This window comes from Scyliorhinus torazame, chromosome 14 (genome assembly GCF_047496885.1).
Source record: "Scyliorhinus torazame isolate Kashiwa2021f chromosome 14, sScyTor2.1, whole genome shotgun sequence".
Classification (NCBI taxonomy): Eukaryota; Metazoa; Chordata; class Chondrichthyes; order Carcharhiniformes; family Scyliorhinidae; genus Scyliorhinus; species Scyliorhinus torazame.
Window position 1 is genome coordinate 195,607,543 of NC_092720.1, and position 24,014 is coordinate 195,631,556.

General features: G+C 48.4%; 1 long non-coding RNA gene across 1 annotated transcript; it reads right to left on the reverse strand.

Annotated features, from left to right (window-relative positions):
• Positions 1 to 41: 41 nt before the first annotated feature.
• Positions 42 to 20,335, reverse strand: LOC140389402 (uncharacterized). The gene is made up of 3 exons (XR_011934382.1): positions 20,314 to 20,335; positions 12,798 to 12,824; positions 42 to 88 (listed from the first exon to the last, which is right to left on the reverse strand). It is a non-coding gene; the product is annotated as an uncharacterized lncRNA (long non-coding RNA).
• Positions 20,336 to 24,014: the final 3,679 nt, after the last annotated feature.

Sequence of the window (24,014 nt, forward strand, 5' to 3'; positions counted from 1 at the left end):
ATTACAATAGACAATATCCCACCTTGAAATTTATAATTAATGTTGTCTTGTTTCCCGCTTCTTTGATTTGCCAATGCAAATGCTAATTCTGAAAGCATATATTGTCACAATATTAGAACATGTATAACATTGATGATTATTTTCATGAATAGAAATAAACGACTTTCAATTGTTTATTTGCTAACAAATAATTGCCTATGAACCCAAACTTTTTTATTCTGTAGGGGAAAAAGCTTAAGCATTTGGTGGCACAATATTTTTATCGCAATATTCCTCTGTTTTTGAACCCAGCATTATTTTAACACCAGCTCGATAACTTTTGATATTTTCGTGGATTGGTCATGTTACTGGAATAATTACCGGGACACCATGAGTTCAAATCCATTGAAAACTAAAATTATGAAGGCATATAAACAATAAAAGGGTAATAAAAGAAGGGCACAATAAAAGCAAATTACTGCGGATGCAAGAACCTGAAACAAAAACAGAAAACACTGGACAATCTTTGCAGGTCTGACATCATCTGTGGCGATAGAAGGGAGCTACCGTTTCGAGTCTGACTGACTTTTTGCCATAGCGGGAGAGAACTGGAATCTGACCATATTTCCAGTTTTCTCCAGCAAAGAATCATCCAGCCCCGAAACAATAGCTCTCTTCTCTCTCCACAGGTGCTGTCAGACCTGCTGAGATCAACCAGTATGTTCTGTTTTTTGGTGTAGTAAAAGAAAGGGGAAGGGTTGATTCGGGACTGAAAGGGGTATTTACACATTTCGACAAGGATCATGACTGAGGTATTCCATGAAGGACTTGGATGTTAATGTGCGTTGATGATTGAAGGTCGCAGGATAGTTGGAGAGTGCAGTTAAAAGGGCATGTGGTGTTTTGGTCTTTATTAATAAGGACATAGTAAGAGTACAAAAAAACGAGGTTATACTGAATTTACACAAGACACTCATTGGACATCAGCTGCAATGGTTTATGCAGTCTGGGGGTCACATTATTGGAGCAATCTGATTGAATTGGAGAGAGTGCAGAAGACCTTTTCAAGAATCGTTCCAGGGATAATAAACTTCAGTTACGAAAGTAGATTGGAGAGGACTGTTGTCATTGGGGAAAAGAAGGCTGAGAGGAGAATTATAAAAACATTTAAAATCATGAAAGGGCTGCATAGATTAGATAGGGAGAAGCTTCCTATCGAGAAGGGCACAGATTTATAGTGATTTGCAAAAGAATGGAATATGATGTGAGAAATACATTTTCACATGAGTTGTTCCAGTCTGGAATGCACACCTCGAAGTGTGGTGGATGCAGGTTCATTTGAGGCACTCAAGGGGCATTCGATGATTAGTTGAACAGAGACAATGTGCAAGGGTGCCAGGTAAATACAGGAAATGGCATTAAACCGTGATGCTGTTTTGGAACACAGTGCAGACACGGTGGGTCAAATTATCTCCTTCAGCGCCCTAACAGTTCTGTGATCTTGTGATTTTTAAAATATTTTTTAGAAGCATGCTAATTCATAGCTGCTTAATGTTCATGAAGCTGCCTATATGTGCTAAAAGGATTTAGCAATGCCCTGAGTAAAGTTTGCTCTCCATAACCAATCTGATGTACACATCTTTCCAATCCAGCAGGAATGCAACATGCATTAATAACCTATTTCAGAAATGTCCTGACCGACCATTATGCCCAAGTAAAGAACGTACAGATATTAAACCAAAAGGCTTACGACTAGGCCAAAAAGAGCAGCATGTCTGGAATTACATGATATTGATAAAGAAGGAAAACCTAGAACATCGAAGTGCACTGGCAAGAACTATACATTAATAGGTTGTAGAAGCTGTTTTGCAAGCATTGGAGGCGGCAGGGTAGCACATTCGTTAGCACTGCTGCATCCCAGTGTCAAGGATCCTGGTCAATTCTAGCTGTCGGAGACTGTCTGTGTAGTTTGCATGCTGTCCCCGAGTCTGCATGAATTTCCTCCGGGTGCTCCGGTTTCCTCCCACCATCCAAAGATGGAGAGGTTAGGTCGGCTGGCCATACTAAATTGCCCCTTAGCATCCAAAATGTGCAGGTTATGTGGGCTATGGGGTTAGAGATAGGACAGGGGAGCCTAGATTGGGCGTTCTTTCAGAGGGTCAGTGCAGACACGATGGGCCAAATGGGCTCCTTCTGCACTGTCGGAATTCTATAAGAGAAAAGCAAAACAAAAGGAGGAATTGGATAGTGAAAGCAATGTGTGTCCCTTGGAGGCAGAGAGTCTCCAGTGCCACGGGAAGAAAGCAATGAGTGAGTGGGTCCTTCAGATAGCGAGCACAGACACGAATAACCGAATGGCCATCTTCTATTCTTTCATAGATAAATTCATAGATGTCATAGAATTTACAGTGCAGATGAAGGCCATTCGGCCCATCGAGTCTGCTACGGCTCTTGGAAAGGGCACCCCACTTAAGCTCACACTTCCAACCTATCGCCGTAAACCAGCAACCCCACCAAACGGTTTTGGACACGAAGGGCAATTTAGCATGGTCAACCACCTAACCTGCACATCTTTGGAATGTGGGAGGAAACCGGAGCACCCGGAGGAAACCCACGCACACACAGGGAGAACGTGCAGAATCTGCACAGTGACCCAAGCCGGGAATTGAACCTGGGACCCTGGAGCTGTGAAGCTACTGTGCTAACCACTATGCTACCGTTCTGTGACCCTTTTATCGTCCTATGATTCTGTGATTCTGATTACTTTCATGAAGGGATGTTAAGGGACAGAAAATGTTCTGTTGTTGACTTTCCAATATCTAAACTCTCCCCCTGGATTGGAAAAAAAAAGAATCTACCTTCACTTCTCTATAAATGACAGTGGCAGAAATTAAAGAAATAAAGTATGTGAGGCGGTTACGCTTATCAGTAGTAATCACTCACGATGAACATTTTTTAATACGCTTTAAAATAATCAGCCAAATCCAATCAGTTTTGATGGAACGGGAAACAATAGGAGATACTGGTAAACTGTACATAAATAGAACATGGTGGGAATGTTCAGAAGGATGAGCAGCATCTGTGGGTGCAGAAAAAGAGTTCGCGGCGGGCGGTGGCGGGCCCGTAAAGTGTGGCGCACCATACACTGCGGCGGGACCAGGAAAGTTCTGACGGTATATCATTCCGCCCAACGTTTCAGCTCGATGGCATTTCAGCAGATCTGTGAAAGATGGAAATTCGGTTCAAACAAGTGAACTGGGAGGGGCAACGGAAAAAAGCAGAAGTGAAGGCTTGGAGTAGGGTGGTAGCAGAGGTGCAATGGTGGCACAAGGCCAATGGGACAAGAGAATAAACTGTGACTAGAGAAGGTGACGTGACCGAAATATGAACTTTTCCCATCAGAAAGCAAACACAAAAGAAAGACTAGAGCAAAACGGAAACCTTCAAAGAAATAAGAACACCTTTGGGACTCATTTTTGAGCCTGAAAATATAAAACTCGATGGGGAGTTTAGATGCCTGTCGTGTGCCTAATGGAAAGATGAGATTTCTTTCCTCTCTTACCTTCAATGGAACATTGCAGGAGGCCGGGAACAGAGAGGCAGCAAACACAGTGAATAAATAAAATGAAAGGCGACTGGAGACATGCTTGCAGATTGAACAGCCGTTCTGCAAAGGTATCGTATTGAATGCTTACAGTGCAGAAGGAGGCCATTGGGCTCATACAGTCTCACCGGTCCGCCGAAAGAGCACTCTACCCAGGCCCCATTATCCCATCTAACCTACACATCTTTCAACATTAAGGGGCAATTGAGTCTGGCCACTCCACGCAATCTGCACATATTTGGAATGTCGGAGGAAACCAGAGCATCCGGAAAACGTACAGACGCCACACAGATAAGGCCGCAATTCAACCCGTATCACTGGCGCTGTGAGGCATCAATGCTGACCACTGCACGGTCACTAAATCTGCGTTTGATCTCCCCAATGTGGAGCAAACTGCAACATGAGCAGCGAATACATTATACTCAGCTGAAAAAACAACTACATATGAATTGCAGCACAGTAGTATTGTGGATAGCACAATTGCTTCACAGCTCCAGGGTCCCAGGTTCGATTCCGGCTTGGGTCACTGCCTGTGCGGAGTCTGCACATCCTCCCCTCCCCGTGTGTGTGTGGGTTTCCTCTGGGTGCTCCGGTTTCCTCCCACAGTCCAAAGATGTGCAGGTTAGGTGGATGGGCCATGATAAATTGCGCTTAGTGTCCGAAATTTCCCTTAGTGTTGGGTGGGGTTACTGGGTTATGGGGATAGGGTGGAGGTGTTGACCTTGGGTAGGGTGGTCTTTCCAAGAGCCGGTGCAGACTCGATGGGCCGAATGGCCTCCTTCTGCACTGTAAATTCGATGATAATCTATGATTAATCTAGGACAAATGTTTGGCACAACATCGTGGGCCGAAGGGCCTGTTCTGTGCTGTATTTTCTATGTTCTATGTTATTTGACCTCCAAGTAACGTTTCAGGCTTTGGGTGAGAAAGTTATCGAGGTGAAATAGCACATGTTGCATTTCATATACTTGCATCGAAAGGTTTTGCTCTAAGCGTGGCCTGTTGTGTGTGAGTGATGAATGGACTAGTGTGCAGCACAGGAAATTGTCGCTTCCAACAGTGAGAATAGGAAAGGTAAAGAACAAGGGAAACGTTATTTTGTTTCCAGATATGGGCGAGTAAGAGAAGTGCGTGAAATAGATAAGACAACGTCAGGGACCCTGTTAAACTCTTGCAGAGAGGGAAGGTGGGGGAGAGGAGGGGTGATGGAGGGGAATCCTTGTTTGAAGGAACGAAAACGAAAGAACTAACACATGTGTTGGTAAGGAAGGTTGCATCATTGAAATATATGGAAGCACGTTTCAGACTTGGAAAGATTGGCTTTCGCGGGATCAAACAGAGACTGTCCACGGTAAGCTGGGAAGATCTGTTAATAGGTCAAATGACTAAAAACATTGAATGAAATAGAGAGGAAGTATCTACCCCTGAGAGAAAAAGGCTCAGCTTCACACCAAAAGCAGCCATGGACAAGTAAAGAGGTTGCGGACAGCAAAAATCTAAAAGGAAGGGTTTACAAAATGCAAGAAATGGCACAGAGCCAGATGAATGGGATAGATACAAAGAGCAGAAAAGGGTCACAAAGCAGTTTTTAAGAGCGACTAACAGGGATTGTGAAACAAAACTTGTAAGGGGCATCAAAATCAGTAAGAAGAAATGTTATGATTATATAAAGGGAAAGCGGGTGGTCAACAACAATGTAGGCCCATTAAAAGCTGATGATGGAGATATTGTCACTGATAACGGGGAATGACAGATAGGCTGAACAATTACTTTGCCGCAGCATTTACAGTTGAAAAGGAGGATAACTTGCCGGCAGTCACAAAAAAAAAATACTCGATAGAGGACAGGGCTTAATGCAATTAACGTAAGTACAGGATTAGTAGCTGGGAAATTAATGGAACTAAAGTGTAACAAATGAACAGATGGTTTCCTGCCGAGGGTGTGAAAGGAATTCGGGTGCACATTCTAGATGCCCTAACTACAATCTTCCAGTGTTCCCTAGATTCAGAGTACTTCCTCTGGGTTTGAAAATTGCAGATCATTCCAATTTTTAAAAGGCTGAAAGAGTGAAATCACGGGATTACAGAGCAGTTAACCTAGCAGCTATGGTGGGGAAATTACTGGAGTCTACAATCAAGGGGATAATAGGTAATCAATCTAATTGGCAGGAGGTGACTAGTGGTGAACCACAGGGATCTGTGTTGGGGCCTCCTCAATTATTCACACTTTTCATTAGTGACTTGGCTGATGGATTCCAATGGTGGCCACGGAGTAAGTGATCACACATTAGGTGACTCCTGCCAGAGGTGGGATTGTTTTGGTTCTTTCACACTTTTTGCGGAGGGTTATGCAGCTGGAAAGTGTAAAAGTGCGGAGAACTAAGAATTCCTTTTCGGTAGGGAATACATGGAACCTACCAAACTTGGAGTACAACAAATAATGGGCAACCGTCAGACCAGTAAGACTCTCAAAATGCGCCAGAGGGAAAGATGGCAGAGAGATCTGTGGCATTGCTGCCCGCACTATGGTCAACGAAACAATTGGTGCAGTTTCTGACTGCTAAATGTCGGCAGCAGAGGAAGGAGGCCTCGGCAGGCCTGACCAAAGTGGCCAAGCCGGTTCGGGTGGCTATAGAGAGAGTGGAGCAAAGGCTGGAGGCGCAAAATGTGTCGCTCCAGAAGGTGAAGTAGACCATGAGGAAAGGTTGGCCTCGTTGGAGGCAGAAGTGTTAATGTGGCAGAGGGCCGGAAAAAGTTAAATGAGAAGATGGATAACGTGGAAAATCGTTGCTGGAGGCAGAATCTCAAATCGTGGGGCAGCCTGAACGGATCGAGGGGTTGCAGGCCACAAAGTTACATGACGAAGATGTTCCAGCAGTTGGAGGGGGGGAGGGTCAGACCTGAAGTGAATCGGTCACAAAGGTCTCTGAGGAGGAAGATGAAAACGGGAGATCGTGGAGGATGATCATTTTGAGGCTGCACCGATACCTGGATAAGGAAACGATTCTGCGGTGGGAAAATGAGACCAGCGAATGTACCTGGGAAGGTCACCTGGTTCACATTGACCAGGACTTGGGCATGGAGTTGGCCAAATGACGGGCCGGGTTCAATAGGGTCAAACCGACCCTTTCAGGAACAAAGTGCAGTTTTTGATGTTGGACACTGCTTGTTTCTAGGTCACCCGCGAGGGTCGAGATCATTACTTTGGTAGGCAGGAGGAGGCGAGTAGGTTTCTGAGCGACAAGCGACTGGGGGACTTGTGACAACATTTGGGTAGATTCACCTCAAAACGGGTGGACTGGAGGTGTTGTACAAGGGAGGGAAGGGGACTGTTCACATTTATGCCCGGTTATAATGTTTGATGTTGTTGTTCTACCTATTGGGTTCAATTAGTTCTATCTGTTAAAACAGAGTATGGTGTATCTCTTGTTACCCTCCCAGCGGTAGGAGTTGTTTTGGATGTGTATCCAAATAGGGGTAATTGGTAGGGAATGCGGGAGGGGGAGAGGGAGTGAGGGGGACATGAAAGAACCATGGGAGGGCACAAAGGCTGGTCAGGACAGAAGGGTTGGAGGGGCCCTTGGGGATGGAGGAAGTGGTTGCCTCGGGTGGGGGTAACCTTGTGACAAAGTAGGCTAGTGAACAGAAGCAAAGTGGGGGTAGACTTGCAGAGGGAGAGGGGAAGGGGAGGTTGGGTCAGGATGGTTTTCTTTGTTTGCAGCTGGGGAGGACGGGTTGAGAGGGCAAGTTGTTTGGTACTTGGGTTGGGGAGAGGTTGGGCCAGGAAGGGGCAGCTGACATTGATGGAGTTACTGTGGCATAGTTGCTTAGTGGTAGATGGCGGTGGACACCTTGGGGATGTGCAAGGCGTAGACCTGGAGGAGGCCATTAAAGCAGGGGCATGGCTGATTGGGGAGGTGGTTGTCTGGAACCCCACGACCGAGCTGATCTCTGGAATAATGAGTAGATTAAGAGTTTGTGGGAATTTGTTCATTGAGGACTCTGTAGGCAGGTCTGGTTCCTGCAAGAGATCCATTTGAAGGCAGTGGATCAGCTGAGGTTGAGGAGAGGTTGGTTGGGACAGGTATTTCAGGCTGGACATGAAGGCAAAGGGGTAGTGGCGCTAGTCAGTAAGAGGGTGCCTTTTGCGGTGGGTTATAGTGTTGGACTCTGGGGACAGGTTTGTGATGGTACTGGATGCTGGAGGGGGCGCCCGTAGTACTGATGAATATATACACCCCAAATTGGGATGATGTAGAGTTTGTGAAGTGGTTCTGGACTTGGACACGCATTGGCTGATTATGCGGGGGGAATTTAATACAGTTTTGGATCCTAATTGGATTGGTCATGTCCTAGATCCCTGAAGGTGTTGGCATTGGCAAAGGAACTGCTGTGGTTTATGGAGCAGGTGGGAGGGGTGGATCCCTGGTGGTTTGGGAGGACAAGCATAAAGGGTTCTTTGTTTTTTTTGCGCATGTCTACTTGATGCGTTCCTGGATTGATATTTTCTCCTGGACAAAACGTTGTTGACGGGGGTGGTTGGGTTAGATTATTCGGCGGTAATGGTGTCTGATGGCACGCCACACTCCGTGATTTGCAGTTGGAAAGGGGGCGGGCTCCCAGCTTGGAGATAGGGTTGTGAGCCAACAAGGAAATCTATGAAGGTTTCGGTGGCTATTCAAAACTATGTGGAACATAATGAGACCGGCGCTTCCTGGTGTGTAAGGCAATGAAGGCAGTGATAAGTGGGGAGTCCATATGGATCCTGGTTTACATGGAGAAGGCGGAGCAGTTGAAGAGACAACGGTTGTTGAAGGCCATTTTGGAGGTGGATCGGAAGCACCCAGCAGCCCCTGAGCAGCGGCTGTTAAACGAGACGACAAAGCCCCAAAAGGAGTTTGAGCTTATGTCGACGTGGAAGGCAGTGGGGCAACTGTGCTGGGTTGGGGTGATGTATGAGCATGCCGCATGTGCATCAGTTGAGAAGGAAGGTGGCAACGAGGGAGATTGGATTGATGAGGGACCAGGGCAGCGTGGCTACTGAGTCGGGGAGGTAAATGCAGTTTTGGATTCTTTATTCTTTCATGAGCTGTAGGCATCACAAGCCAGGCTAGCATTTGTTGACCATCTGTAATTGCATTTGAGCTGAGTGGCATTTTTTACGAGGTAACCACATTGCTGTAGATCTGGCCAGACCAGGTAAGGACAGCAGATTTCCTTCCCGAAAGGATTAGTGAACAAGATGTAGTTTATCACAATCGACAATGGTTTCATGGTCATCATTAGACTTTTAATTCCAGATATTTTATTGAGTTCAATTTGCACCTCCTGCCGTGGTGGAATTCTAACCCAGGACCCCATGGCATTATTCTGGGTCACTGAATTATTGTCCAGCCGCAATACCACTCTGACACTACCTCCCCGCCTCCGCATTTTACCTGATATTGTATAGTTCGAAGCCCCGGCGGGGGACAAGGGCATGAGGTGGTGTCTGGATGGACTGGAGTTCCCGATAGTTGAGGAGGAGAAGAGTCAGGGGTTGGGCACTACATTGATCTGGGGGAAGTGATGTGGTGTATGGGCTCAATGCAGTCATGGAAAGCCCTGCATCCAGACGGGTTGCCAGCAGAGTTTTGTAAAAAGTTTGCTTCGGAATTGGGGCCCCAATTAGCCGAAATATACAATGAAGCGGTTGATAAGGGTGAGTTCCAGTCCACGCTGTCTCAGGCTTCTATCTTGCTCATCGTAAAAAAGGACAAAGACCTGGAGCGATGTTGTACATGCCATTCAATATCGCTGCTAAATGTAGACTCGAAACCGCTGGTGGAGGTGCTGGCAGCATGGATGGTGGGCTGTGTGCTGGGGGTGATAGGGGAGGACCAAAGGGGTTTGTCAAGGGGCGGCAACTGTCGGCTAATATTGGAACATTACTCAATGTGATTGTGATGCCACAGGACACCAGGAAACTGGGGTAGTAATGTCAATGGATGGGGAGAAAGCATTTGACCGGATAAAATGACGTATCTGTTTGAGGTTTTGGGCAAGTTTGGGTTTGGGCAGGAATTTGTGGATTGGGTTAAGTTGCTGTACAAGGCCCCTAAGGCGAGTGTCCATACAAATACCATTAGTTCAGAGTACTTTGGGTTGCACTCGGGAATGAGGCAGATCTGCCCGTTCTCCCTGTTGCATTTTGCTTTAGTGATTGAGACATTGGCAATGGCATTTATGGCCTGTGGGGAGGAGTGGAAAATATGATCAGGCGGGGATAGATCATTGTGTCTCCTGTACGCAGACGATCTCCTGTTGGATATTTCAAACCGGTGGAGAGCTTTGACAGGGTTATGGGGATACTGTGGGAGTTTAGTACAACATGGGAAAAAGCGAGGTACAATCAATGCACGGGGTAGGGGAAGGGCTTGGAGAAACTGCCATTCCATTTAGTAGCGGCGAGCTTCTGATACCTGGGTAAACGAGTGTTGCATGGTTGGGCCCAGGTGCACAAGTTAAATCTGGTAAATTTAGTGGAGGAGCTGAAGGAGGATTTTAGAAGATGGGATGTTTTACAGTATCACTAGCTGGAAGTGACCAGAAGGTAAAGAAGATGGTGTTGCTGAGGGTTGTGTTCGTCTTCCAGAACCTCCTGATATTTATAGCATCTTTTTTCAGCAGGGTCAATAAAACGCTTTCATAGTTCATATGAGCGGGTAAGGGTATCTCGGACTACGACATGGTAGGGTTCATAAAATTGGAGCGGATAAAGTACGCACTAAGAGGTTCGGCTCAAGGGTTCACCAGGCGGTGGCAATCGTTCCTCGACTATCTCGCAGAGCGATAAGGGAAAATAGGAAAGGTAGCAGCAGCAGCCCGGGGGGCGGGGTGGGAGGACTCATTTGGGTCCTCAGGGGTTTTATGCGTGTGTTTATATATTAGTCATTTATATCAGATTTTACGAAGTTACTATTTTAGTTACCATTTCTGTTTTTTCTTATTTTGTTGTTGGCAGTTGCCGTTAGTTAGCATATTATTTATTTAAAAAACGATCAATGTATATATTATTACAAAGTTGTAAAATGGGAAATTTTTGTTTTAGTTTGATCGAAAAACTTTAATAAAATATATATATATTTTTTAAAAGGGTACCTCGGACTAGAAGGGTGTTCCTGGAGAGGGATAGGCAAAGAGGGGGGTTAGAATTGCCCAGCTTTCTGAGTTATTACTGGGCAACGAACCTCACAAAAGTCAGGAGGTGGACAGTGGAGGAGAGGCGGTGTTTGGACGGATGGAGGTGGCCTCGTGCAGAGCGATTGTCGGGTTTGATGGCATTGTTGCTTGCACCTCTTCCATTCTCGACAGCTAAGTACTCAATGAGCCCTGTCGTGGTATCAGTATTGAAGGTGTGCAATGCTGCCAGTATTTCAAGATGGAAGGCACATCACTGTGGGCGCTCATTTGTCACAATCTAAGTTTATCCCGGCGGGATTAGATTCCATGTTTAGGGAATGTAGGAGCAAGCGGAGATAGAATGCTTCAGTGACCTGTTCATGGTGGGGAGGTTTGCGGAGTTGGAGATGGAGTACCAGCTGCCAAACGGGAATGGGTTCTGATGCCTGCAAATTGGGATCTGTGTCAGGAATGAGCTTGCTTCATTTCCGAATTTGCCACCTCCGGTGCGACCAGATAAGATTCTGTCTGAGGACGAGATTTGGAGGGCAGGATCTCGGACATTTATTGGGAGCTGGTGGAGAGAGAGAGAGATCACTGGTGGATGAAGTCAAACAGAAATATGAAGAGGAGCGAGGCATTAAGGCCGGGTTCTGCAGTGAGGCTCTGCGAATGGTTAACTCAACCTCGTCATGTGTGAGTCGAAGCCCCATTCAGTTCGAAGTGGTGCATCGAGCACACATGACGGTGTCAAGAATGTATTGGTTCTTTCCTGCGGTAGAGGATAGGTGCAGGCAGTGTGCAGGGCAGCCGGCGAACCACGTCAAAGTATTCTGTATTTGTCTGAAGCTGGAGGAGTTCTAGAAAGCTTTTGCAGAGACAATGTCAAAGATTTTAGGGCGAAGGTGGCTCCGAGTCCGTGGGTGGCAATATTTGGAACTTCAGAGGATCTGGGATTGCAGGTGGGGAGGAAAGGCTGACGTGTTGGTCTTTGCCTCCATGATAGCCTGGAGACGCATATCACTGGGTTGGTGGGACCCGGAGCCACCTGAGCAACGAGAAAAGATTAAGTTTGCCATCAGAGCCGTGAATGACGGCTTCTTCTCAAGGTGGACGTTGTCCATCGATTTTTTGAAGCAGTGGTAAGTTGGGGAGGGGATGGTCTGGGGTTTCTTTTTCCTACTATAATTAAAAGGGGGGCTGTGGTAATAGGCTAGGACGTAGATAGGGGAAGTTAGCATGTGAGTACTGTTTGATGATTATTGGTGTTGCTGCTTTCTCTTTCTGTATCTGTATATACTTGAAAATGCATCTAACAAAAATATATATATTTTTAAATTAATGACTTGAATGATGGCATAGAAAGTTAAATGTCCAAATTTGCGGATGATACAAAGTTAGATGGCATTATCGACAGCCTAAATGATAGCAGAAATTGCAACGAGATATTGACAGACTAGGTGAATGAGCAAAATTATGGCAGATGGAATTTAATGTAAGCAAGTGCAAGACATTTTGGACCAAAAAAGGACATAGCAGAGTACTTTCTAAATAGAAAGAGGCTAGGTACAGTGGATGCCCAAAGAGACTTGAGGGTTCAGCTGCACAGGTCCTTAACATGTCAGGAACAGGTGCAAAAAATAGTTAAAACGGCTAATGGAATGCAGGCTTTTATATCTATAGGACAGGAATATAAAGACACAAGGTTATGCTGCTGCTATAAAAAAATCCCAGTTACACAACACAGAGTACTGTGAATAGTTCTGGGCACCACATTTTAGGAAGGATATTTTGGCCTTGGAGGGAGTGCGACATAAATTTACTGAAATTATACCTGAATTACAGGTGTTGTTATATGGGGAGAATACTCAAATTAACGTGTTTTTGCCATTATTTAGGAGGTTTAGGAGTGATCTGATCGAGGTACTCCCATATTTTTACCCCATCTAGATCAATATATGTATAGATTGTGCAAATATTTTAAGAATGAATCTGTAGAAAAACTAGGTAATTAGCGTACCATTTACATTGTGTAAGATCAATTTGCACCATACCTTTGTCTTTGTCAAGTAATTGTTTCTCTGAAAGACAAGGCCACAATCAAATTAACATGATTGCCTTTAATGTAGTTCATGGTTCATCGATTTAACTGGTTTTCATCATGAAAATTTGCTGAGGTGATGGAACAAATGCGAAATAATTTTGGGTAATTTCAAATATCGGCGATTGTGGAAAACGGACAAGATCTGACCTAAGGAGTGTTATTCATTTCTACCCATTTCACAATCCAATGGAAAGACAAATTAGATTGAATTCATAAATAATTATGTAAAGTCAATATTGAATTGAACGGCTGGTTCATTATAAAGATGATTAATTACAATAAAGGTGAAACTCCAATTGGAATAATGTTGGACTGAAACAATTGACCGCATAATTAGACTCAAAATGAGATGATGCGCGGATAAAGTGCAGTGGAATGGTGGTAAGTTGATAGCAGGTGTCGATGTTTCAAATTTGATGATGTTGTTGAAGGAGTGGTATCGAATTAGCTGCCCAATTTGCACACCGCTGTTTATTCCCTTGCAAGTCAATGGAAGTTGAATCAGGTCTGGAATGTAATGGGCGGCAAAATCGACATAATCCGTTTTGCACCAAAGCAAAATATTACCATTAATGCATAGAAAAGCAAATATGCATGGGTTCGGAGTCTAGTGAAAAGGAAACCTTCTCAACCTCTATCCTACAAACAAACTATTCTGCTCACTGAGGTGAAATACACGGGTTGGAATTCTCCGGTTGCCTGTGATCCACTTTTCTCGCCAGCAGTGGAACTCTGCGCAGGTTTTTTGGCGATGTGCTGTGGTCACAATGGGGAATCCCATTGATTATCAGCGAGAAGATAAGAATCCCGCCGCCAGTGAAGTGTGCGCCACCAAGAAACAGGAAGCTGGGGGTGGGGGACCAGAAAAAGAGAAGCAAAAAATGGGAGAGTGTGTTTCTTGGTGGCGTGCTATTCGCTGGATTACTGGGGCTGGATTCTGTGGTTTTGAGGCTACGTCTGGAGCAAGTGTCTAGTCTTATGATGAAGAAGTCAGCGGCGCTCCCGCACCGATGCTGTGCCCAGTGGGGGGCAAGCAACCACGCCACGTAAAACCCCCGGCGTTCCCAACAGAAACGGCCGGAGAATTGTGATCTCCGTGGCCCCATATGCGTACACCGGTGACCTGCAGTAGTCATGCCATACAACACGGACCCGGCCTGCCAGGAAGTGCCCCCTTCTAACCTCCTCGCCACTCCTAGACCAGCCCCCACCAGTCCTGGTTTAGCTCACTGGGCTAAATCGCTGGCTTTTAAAGCAGACCAAGGCAGGCCAGCAGCACGGTTCAATTCCCGTACCAGCCTCCCCGAACAGGCGCCGGAATGTGGCGACTTGGGACTTTTCACAGTAACTTCATTGAAGCCTACTCGTGACAATAAGCGATTTTCATTTCATTTTTCATTTCCTGCAGCCCCCCTGAAATTCCCCCCTCCCAGCCAGCTGGACGGCTCCCCCCTCCCCTCCCCCACTATGGCGGCGCTGGACACTGTCCGCATCCGCCACGCAAGGTTGGAAAAACCTCAGGCCACAAGTGATCCACGCCATCCGGTAGTCGGCCAGTCTGAAGCGGAGCATCGGGGAGGGCCTGATGGCCAAATCCTAAGGCCATCCCAACGGCGTGCGATGTACTGACCAATTACGCCATTTTGAAGGGGAGGAGTGACCGAAAACAGACGCTGCCCCCGATTTCGGCACCAAAACGCATTTTCCGCCCAATCACCCAATGCGATTTCAGCGTTGGCAATCAGAGAATCCTGCCCCAATTGTTTTGGGCAATGCCACTGCGCCAGCACATCCCTTTAATCTGCATCATACGTTCAGCAGTGGAATCTACGAAAGCTACCATAGCTTCGAGCAAAAATATTAAGTGACGTACCTTACACCTCGTCTGTGAGGCAGAGGGGCGTTTCCTCATAAAGTACCAATCCACCTTTGTCCATGCCTTAGTTTTTCCCTCTGGTTCGAAACCCACTACTAATTTCAGCACCCCTATCCAAAGAAACCCGGGACTGGAAAGCAGACTGTCAGGAATGGAGAGCCTCAAGATATGAAGCAGCAATTCAAACTCCCCCCCTCCCCCCCCCCCCCCCCCCCCACCTTCCCCAACCACAAACACAATCATACACATTCGCGCAGATGCACCCACAGATACACAATGCATGCACGCACACATACATACATCCAAACGCACACATCACTTGCTCTCTGTTCATTCACAGCCTGACTGGAAGCCATGATAGTCAATCGGGCTGATGCCCGGGCAGAGATGCTTTGAGGAGAAAAAACGCACATGTTGTGGAGTTTAAAAATAACTGGGGCGGGATTGTCCGTCCTGCCAGACAGCCAATGGGGGTGGAATTCTCGGAAAATGGGGCTATGTCCCCACGCCCACGAGAAAACGGGCGCGGATCACTCTGGACTTTACTGGAGAAAGTCTAGAGTGATTCACCATTTTGAAGGGGCCCTGAGTACTCAATGCAACTCCGGCTGCCAATACAGAGCCCTGCACTTCCAGGAGCGGGTCCGCGCATGCCCAATGCAACATGGCGGATTCACACAGCAGACCGGCTCCAACAATATCGGCCCCAACCAGATTGCGCAGCCCCCCCCCCCCCCCCCCACCCCCCGCCATCGGTAGCCCCCGATCGCAAGCCTGGCCATCCTGGAGGTGCCCACCACCACCCGGCAACAGATCGCACCCCCCCCCCCCCCAACCAACCAGGGCAGCTGCCACTCCTATTGCGTGTCAGGTGGAACCATGAGTGAACAAGCCGGCGGGAACTTGGCCAGCTGCCAGCTGAGAATCGCCACGGGGCCTCTTTCAATGGACAGCGACCGGCGCCGCCTCGAACGATCGCGTGTCTGACGCCCCATTCTCCGCCCCCGCGCCAAGCGTGATTTCAGCTCGGAGAATCCCGCCCCCCATTTCCCATTGTTAGCAGACCCAAGCCAGGGAAATCCCGGGCGTGGTTGCACTGCCATTTCAACGGAGAATCCCGCCAGCCGAGAATCCAGCCCATGGATTTCCAATTGAAACTGCTCCCTTACAAATCCCACTCCAGTCAATCTTGCACTTAAGGACACAGAACCCGCGGAGTGAACTGAGCCAAATGATTCCGTTCTCTGTGATGTCTTTCCATGTAATGTTTGGGTAGTGACGCAGTTGAAGACACGGGAATGGCTTCGTAAAGGTACAATAAAACCTTTACACTTCTACTTGATAGTCTTCTGTTTTACTATACGGTCAAATAAAACGGTGAGAATCTTCGGTTGGAGCATCCATAGGAGAACATGGTCAGAGAAAAACACATATAATCGAAATATCTCCCAAATGTAGCGCAAATTTGGTGAATGGAATGAAACACCTTTCATGCTCCTTGCCTAACATTCCTCTGTATTCCAGTTCATGAAATTGAAAAACAGGCAGAGACGATAAAGGTTAATCGTTTCAACACAAACCACGTGGCGCAAGGATTTGTTCCATATTTCTTCTGCACTTTTCCTGTCCTAAAATGAATTATTATCTGATACCAGGGGCGAGATTCTCCGCCCCCCCCCCCCCCGCCCCCCCGCCGGGTCGGAGAATCGCCGGGGGCTGGCGTGAATCCCACCCCCGCCGGTTGCCGAAGTCTCCGGCTCCGGATATTCGGCGGGGGCGGGAATCACGCCGGTTGGCGGGCACCCCCCCCCGTGCGATTCTCCGGCCCGGATGGGCCGAAGTCCCGCCGCTAAAATGCCTGTCCCGCCGGCGTAGATTAAGCCACCTACCTTACCGGCGGGACAAGGCGGCGCGGGCGAACTCTGGGGTCCTGGGGGGGCGCGTGGCGATCTGGCCCCGGGGGGTGCCCCCATGGTGGCCTGGCCCGCGATCAGGGCCCACCGATCCGTGGCGGGCCTGTGCCGTGGGGGCACTCTTTCCCTTCCGCCTCCGCCACGGTCTCCACCATGGCTGAGGCAGAAGTGACTCCCTCCACTGCGCATGCGCGGGAATGACGTCAGCGGCCGCTGACGCTCCCGCACGTGCACCACCCGCAGATGTAATTTCCGCGCCAGCTGGCGGGGCACCAAAGGCATTTTTCTGCCAGCTGGCAGGGCAGAAATTCGTCCGGCGCCAACCTAGCCCGTTAAGGTTGGGGCTCGGCCCCAAAGATGTGGAGCATTGCGCACCTTTGGGGCGGCGCGATGCCCGACTGATTTGCGCCCTTTTGGGTGCCAGTTGGCGGACATCGCGCCATTTCCGGAGAATTTCGCCCCAGGGGCGGGATTCTCCGACCCCCCCGCCGGGTCGGAGAATCGACGGGGGCTGGCGTGAATCCCGCCCCCGACGGTTGCCGAATTCTCCGGCACCAGATATTCAGCGGGGGTGAGATTCGCGCCACACCGGTTGGTGCCCCCCCCCCCCCGGTGATTCATCGGGCCCGCAATGCGCCAAAGTCCCGCTGCTGGAATGCCTGTCCCGCCGGCGAGAATCAAACCACCTCTCTTACCGGCAGGACAAGGCGGCGCGGGCGGGCTCCGGGGTCCTGTGGGGGGGCGCGGGGCGATCTGGCCCCGGGGGGTGCCCCCACGGTGGCCTGGCCCACGTTCGGGGCCCACCGATCCATGGGCGGGCATGTGCCGTAGGGGCACTCTTTTCCTTCTGCCTTCACTGAGAGACCGCCTCCACTGCGCATGCGCGGGGATGCCGTGAGCGGCCGCTAACGCTCCCATGCATGTGCCGCACGGCAAAGTCAGTTCTGCGCCAGCTGGTGGGGCACCAAAGGCCTTTCCCGCCAGCTGGTGGGGCGGAGATCAGTCCGGCGCGGGCCTAGCCCCTCAAGGTTAGGGCTCGGCCCCTCAAGGTGTGGAGGATTCCGCACCTTTGGGGCGGCGCGATGCCGGACTGATTCGCGCCGTTTTTGGCGCCGGTCGGCGGACATCGCAACGATTGCGGAGAATCCAGCCCCAGATTCTAACTGATTTTATTTGCAGAGAATAGTGCATATTAAATCAATTATATTTGTTACTTGCAGCATATTAAAATGTAGTCATTCATTTATCTAACTGAGAAGGGCAGTTCTTGTTTACATTGGGCATTTCGCATTTGTCAGTAATGCAAATATATAGATAAAAGATGATTGGCAGAATTGACGGCGGCGATTTGCAATGAGGGGGGTGTAAAATTATCCTGGTGACATTTCCGTCACTCTCCCGCCCGCCCCGAAGTATCCGTCATTTTGTGGGGATCGGTGAAGACCAATTGAGATCTACCTAAGGCCAGCTTCCCGCACAAGCACTTCTGACGTCGGTGAGAGGAGGTCAGGGATCTTCCTCACTTGATGGAGGCGTCTTACTGACCAAAGGAGGCCCTTAAGGTGAGGGTGACCATCAGCTTCGCCACCCCTGATTCCCTCCTGCCGTTTTACAAATTGAGGCGAGGCTGGGAGCTGTCCGGAATTTGCCCACTTAAGGGCCTCGATTGGGGCGTAACGATTCCCGACTTGGGTCACTGTCTGTGCAGGGTCTGCACTTTCTCCCCGTGTGTGCGTGGGTTTCCTCCGGGTGCTCCGGTTTCCTCCCACAGTGCAAAGATGTGCAGGTTAGGTGGATTGGCCATGCTCAATTGCCCTTAGTGTCCAGAATTGCCCTTAGTGTTGGGTGGGGTTACTGGGTTATGGGCATAGGGTGGAGGTGTGTGGTTGAGTAGGGTGCTCTTTCCAAGAGCCGGTGCAGACTCGATGGGCCGAATGACCTCCTACTGCACTGTAAATTCTATGAAAACTCTTCTGGCAGTGGAGCGGGGAACCCGCCCGATGTTACATTCACTCTTTGCATCTGCACCCATTGCATGTGAAAATGGTCAAACAATACACATCACCAGCTCGATTGATTTCTCACTTTATTTCGATAAACAGAAATTAACATCTGTGCTTTTGCAACTTGTCTATCTGGGCCGGATTCTCCGCTTCCCCGCGCCCTACGTCTCGGTGGCGCGCCGTTCGCTGGCGGCGGGATTCCCGTTGGCCTGAATTCTCTGGTCATTTACGATTCTCCTTTCCCCGCCGGCACTCCCGGCCGCATGGGGGGCGCGATTCTCCACTCCCACGCCGGTTGGGAGAATCGTCTGGGCCGCCAAAATTTCCGGGGACGCTGGTCCGACGCACTCCCGCGATTCTCCCAAGCGGCGGGAATGACCCGGTCGAGTTTCATGGGCCGCAGGCCGGAGAATCGCCGGAGACACCGAAAATGGCGATTCTCCGGCACCCCCGCTATTCTGAGGCCCGGATGGGCCGAGCGGCCAGGCCAAAACGGCGGGTTCCCCCCGGCGCCGTCCTCACCTGGTCGCTGCAGTCGTGGGCGGTCGCGTGAACGCTGGGGGGGCGGCCTGTGGGGGGGGGGCGAGGGGGGATCCTGCACCGGGCTTCACCTGGAACGTGGGGGGGCCCGCGATCGGTGCCCACCAATCGTCGGGCCGTCCTCTTTGAAGGAGGACCTCCTTCCTTCCGCGGCCCCGCAAGATCCGTTCCTCATCTTCTTGCGGGGCGGATTTAGAGAGGACGACAACCACGCATGTGCGGATGACGCCCATTATGCGGTGCCGGCCGCGTCATCTATGCGGCGCCACTTTTACGTGGGTGACAAGCCCTGGCGCATGTAGATGACGCGGCCCCGATCCTGGCCCATTGTCGGGGCCTGAATCGGTCGGGACCGGGGCCGTTCCGCGCCGTCGTGAACCTCGACGGCGTTCACAACGGCGCGGCCACTTCGGTGTGGGAGTGGAGAATCCCGCCCGGGGTGGCTTCAAAGGAAAATTCCATTGACAAGCGGCGGGAATATCGAATTCCGCCGCCAAGATATGACGTGCCGCCAAGAAACACACAGCAGGGGATGGGGCGGGGGTGGGCGGGGGAGGGTAGAGAGAGACAGAATCCAGCACATTTAAACCACCACACACGCTGAGCGTGGGCTGCCAGCGGGAACTGATAAGTCAATCCTTGAGAAACTGGTGATGAGCTGCGATTAGAATTGGTAAACATTTGGCATCGTGGTAAGATTCATGGGTCCGCAACTTCCGCACTGGACAAATCTGCGGATTGCCACTCTCGCCAGTCGTACCTGCTCTGGCGTTCCTAAGCCCCTGTCTCACCCAACCTGCAGACTCAGGCTAAGAGTAGTGAAGCTTGCCACTGGCAGGGTCGGTATGGAGTAACTGGGCAGTAGCTGTCTTAAAGTGCACGTATGACGGGACAATTTAGAGAGAGCAGGTAAGTTTTAGTGTTTCTGGAATGGGGGTTGGACCTTGAGCACGGGCGTGGGGGGGGAGTCAGATTTGCAGGGGTGGGGGTCGGGCCGCGGGGGAGGGGGGCTCAGTCCGGGAGGGGGTGCTCAGACTGGTAGGGCCTGGCGGGAGTGTTGAGTCCGATTGAGTGGACTCAATTCACATAACCATTATCTTATCAAATCCAACTGGCTGGGTCTTTGTTACGAACGTGTAAACTTGTAAAGTTCTTGAAGCTCTGAAACAGTAAAAAAAAACTAAACATTATAAATTGTAATTTAAACAACTGCAACAGGTCGGATATTTTTCGTGGAAAATATATCAAATTCAACGTACAGAAAAATAGCACGTTTGGATATTCCAGAAAATTGGGCAAAAACAGCATTTTACCTTTTGTCAACCGAGTCATCCGAACATCTGGAAAAAAGTTATAAGTGCACATCCAAAATAATTTATGATGATACATTTTTTATACAGAAGTTGATCAATTCTTGATTTCTCGAGGAATTAAAGGCTATGGAGAGAGAGGGGTAAATGGAATCAGCCATGATTGAATAGTGGAGTGGACACGATGGGCCGAATGGCCTTACTGCCGCTCCTATGTCTTATGGTCTTATACAATAGTCGCTACTTCTTGTTCAAATCTAACGAAAAGACTGGAAAAGTTAACGTAAAGAAAATCTACACTACTTAAAATATATTATCCAGTTTTACCCCATAAATATAGCCTTTTTCAGAATTTGCAGGTGCTGGATGTAGTATTATCCAATCAGGTATCCCTGGCGGTTTCAGCACATCGCTTTTTATCTTTAAATGTCCCGCACCGTTAATAAATTTCTACATTTCCAATGCATTTACATTAACTAAACTGTTTAAAGAAACGGGAAAAACAGCGCAGAAGCGATGTTCTTTCTGCTCGCAGCAGTCTCAATGAGATTATTCATTACCTCCTGCAAACTTCAGGGGCATGTAGAAGATTAGCGTCTCACAGCCCCATAAACGGGTAAAAGCGGAATTTTGAAAAATCAGTGTTAGCGTCGCTGTCATGGAATCCCAAACACCATCATTCCTGTCTTGTCAAACAATGAATTTCAAAGGGTAGCCCCCAACTGATTTCCAGAGTAACATTACCAGCCAATTGCTGTAAAATTACACCTTACCTTCACGTTTACATTTTTCCAGTTCTAAATAAGATAACAAGCACATGTGTTTAAAAGAATAATAATAGAACCAATAGTCCGATTCTCATCTTAAAATAAGGCAGGTATGTGTCAGATACAAGAGCAGGCATTCATTACTGTATTAAATAGATCAAGATCAATGCCTAAATCCTTATGTGTTACCTTGTTCTCTCTGAAATAACTTTTCATCTGTCAACAAAAAGAATTGGCTTAAATATCTCATTGGGAAATTACCGACACGCAGCAATCATACAACCCAACGCCCTCTTGACAGTATTAGACCATGTAAAATAATTGTTTTCAATTCCAGACATCATTTTGAAAATTATTACTATCTCCATTAGAAATATGCATTTTTGAGAGGAATGGTGATTCAATGGTTAGCACCGCTGCCTCACGGCGCTGAAGACCCGGGTTCGATCCCGGCCGCGGGTCACTGTCCGTGTGGAGTTTGCACAGTCTCCCTGTGTTTGCGTGGGTCTCACCCCCACAACCCAAAAAAGATGCGTAGGTTAGGTGGATTGGCCACGCTAAATTACCCCTTAATTGGAAAAAAATGAATTGGGTACTTTAAATATATATATACATTTATGCAATCAGATATGGTCAGTATAATTTCTGTTCAGGATAACCTTTTAATAATTCTTTTAATCATGTCTTCATTTTATTGAAACTTTCTTTTTTCTCCTTTCTATTACTTCATGCAAAATCTTTTCCTACAAATTATAGAAAGCATTTTTTCTGTTCCTGTACTAAATTTCAATTCATGTTTTCCTACGTTCCAATAAGCATCCTTGACCATTACAAACTTTGTAATGTTGCGACGATGGACATCATAAATATCCGCTATATAAATTGAATTGGTGGATTGGTCAATGACCAAGGGGCCTAGATTTAAGGTAAGATACAGGGGGCGGGATTCTCCACTCCCACGCCGAAGTGGCCGCGCCGTGGTGGTTCACGACGGCGCGGAACGGCCCCGGTCCCGACCGATTCAGGCCCTGACAATGGGCCAGTATCGGAGCAGCTTCATCTACCCGCCTTGTCGCCCGCATAAAAGCAGTGCCGCATAGATGACGCGGCCAGCGCCGCATAACGGACGTCATCCACGCATGCGCGGGTTGGCGCCAGCGTGGTTGACGTCCTCTCTAAGTCCGTCCCGTAAGAAGATGGCGGACGGATCTTGAGGGGCCACGGAAAGAAGGAGGTCCTCCTTCAGAGAGGTGGGCACCGATCGCGGGCCACCCCACATTTGAGGTACCCCCCGGTGCAGAATCCTCGCCCCCCCCAAAGGCCGCACCCCCAGCGTTCATGCACCGCCCACGACTGCAGCGACCAGGTGTGGACGGCGCCGGGGGGAACCCGCCGTTTTGGCCTGGCCGCTCGGCCCATCCGGGCCTCAGAATAGCGGGGGTGCTGGAGAATCGCCATTTTCGGTATCTCCGGCGATTCTCCGGCCTGTGAAACTCGACCGTGCCGTTCCTGCCGCTTGGGAGAATCGCGGGAGGGCGTCGGACCAGTGTCCCCGGAAATCTTGGCGGCCCAGGCGATTCTCCCAACCGGCGTGGGAGTGGAGAATCGCGCCCAGGATATCTGGAGGGGATGTGAGGAGGAACCTTTTACACAAAGAATGCTGGGAGTTTGGAACTCGCTGCCTGAAAGGATGGTGGAGGCAGAGACCCTCATAACATTTAAGAAGTGCACAGATGTGCACTTGCGAGACCAGGGCATACAAGGTTGTGGAACAAGTGCTGGAAAATGGAATGAGAATAAATTGGTGGTTGTTTTTGCTCCCTGCAGACATGATGGGCCGAATGGCCTTTTCTGTGCTGTGTGACTCTATAACTATATTAAATATTTCTTTCTGATATTTAGCTGCATATGTTTAAGATGCCATATCTCGTGTACGATAATTGGTAACCAGGCAAATGACTGAGAGTAACATTAAATAAGACATTTTTAGGATATGTGGAGTGCTGCAAGTATCAAGATGTTTGAATTTATTCATAATTTTTTCCCTCTTTACATGCTTGTATATTTCTATTTTGAAAACAAAAATTGAATCTACGCCCATGACACCCTCAGGAGTTTAATTCAAGATCCCAACCAGTCCGGCACAAAATTATTTCTTCCTCAAGTCGCTATTGATCCTTTTGCCATTTTGGTCTCCTTGGCTTCTCAACCTTCCGCCAAGGTGAACATTTTCTCTCTTCCTCCTCCTTCTCATTAATTAATAATTTTCAACAGCTCTATTCCTCTCAACCTAAGAAGATTCCAACTTCTACAATTAATTCATGAAACTGATGTCCTTCATCCATGTAATTTTTGTCATATTTCCAAAATGCTGTCTAAAACATCCACATCCATCCTGACGCATTGAGACGAGGATTGAATATAAAACTCTACTTACGGCTAAACCAGCAAGTGATGGGCAATAAAATGGCAGATGAGGTACTTAGAAACATACACAGAAAATAAAGCAGAAGGAGACCAATCAGCCATTCGTGCCTGCTCCGCCATTCATTATGATCATAACTGATCATGGTGTTCAATCCCCTGGTCCCGCCTTCCCCCCAAATCCCTTGATCCCTTGAGCCCCAAGAGTTATATCTAATTTCTTCTTAAAATTTCACAACGTTTTGGCCCCAACAACTTTCTGTGATAGTGAATTCCATAAATTCACCACTCTCCGGGTGAAGAACTTTCTCCACACATCAGTCCTAAATGGTTT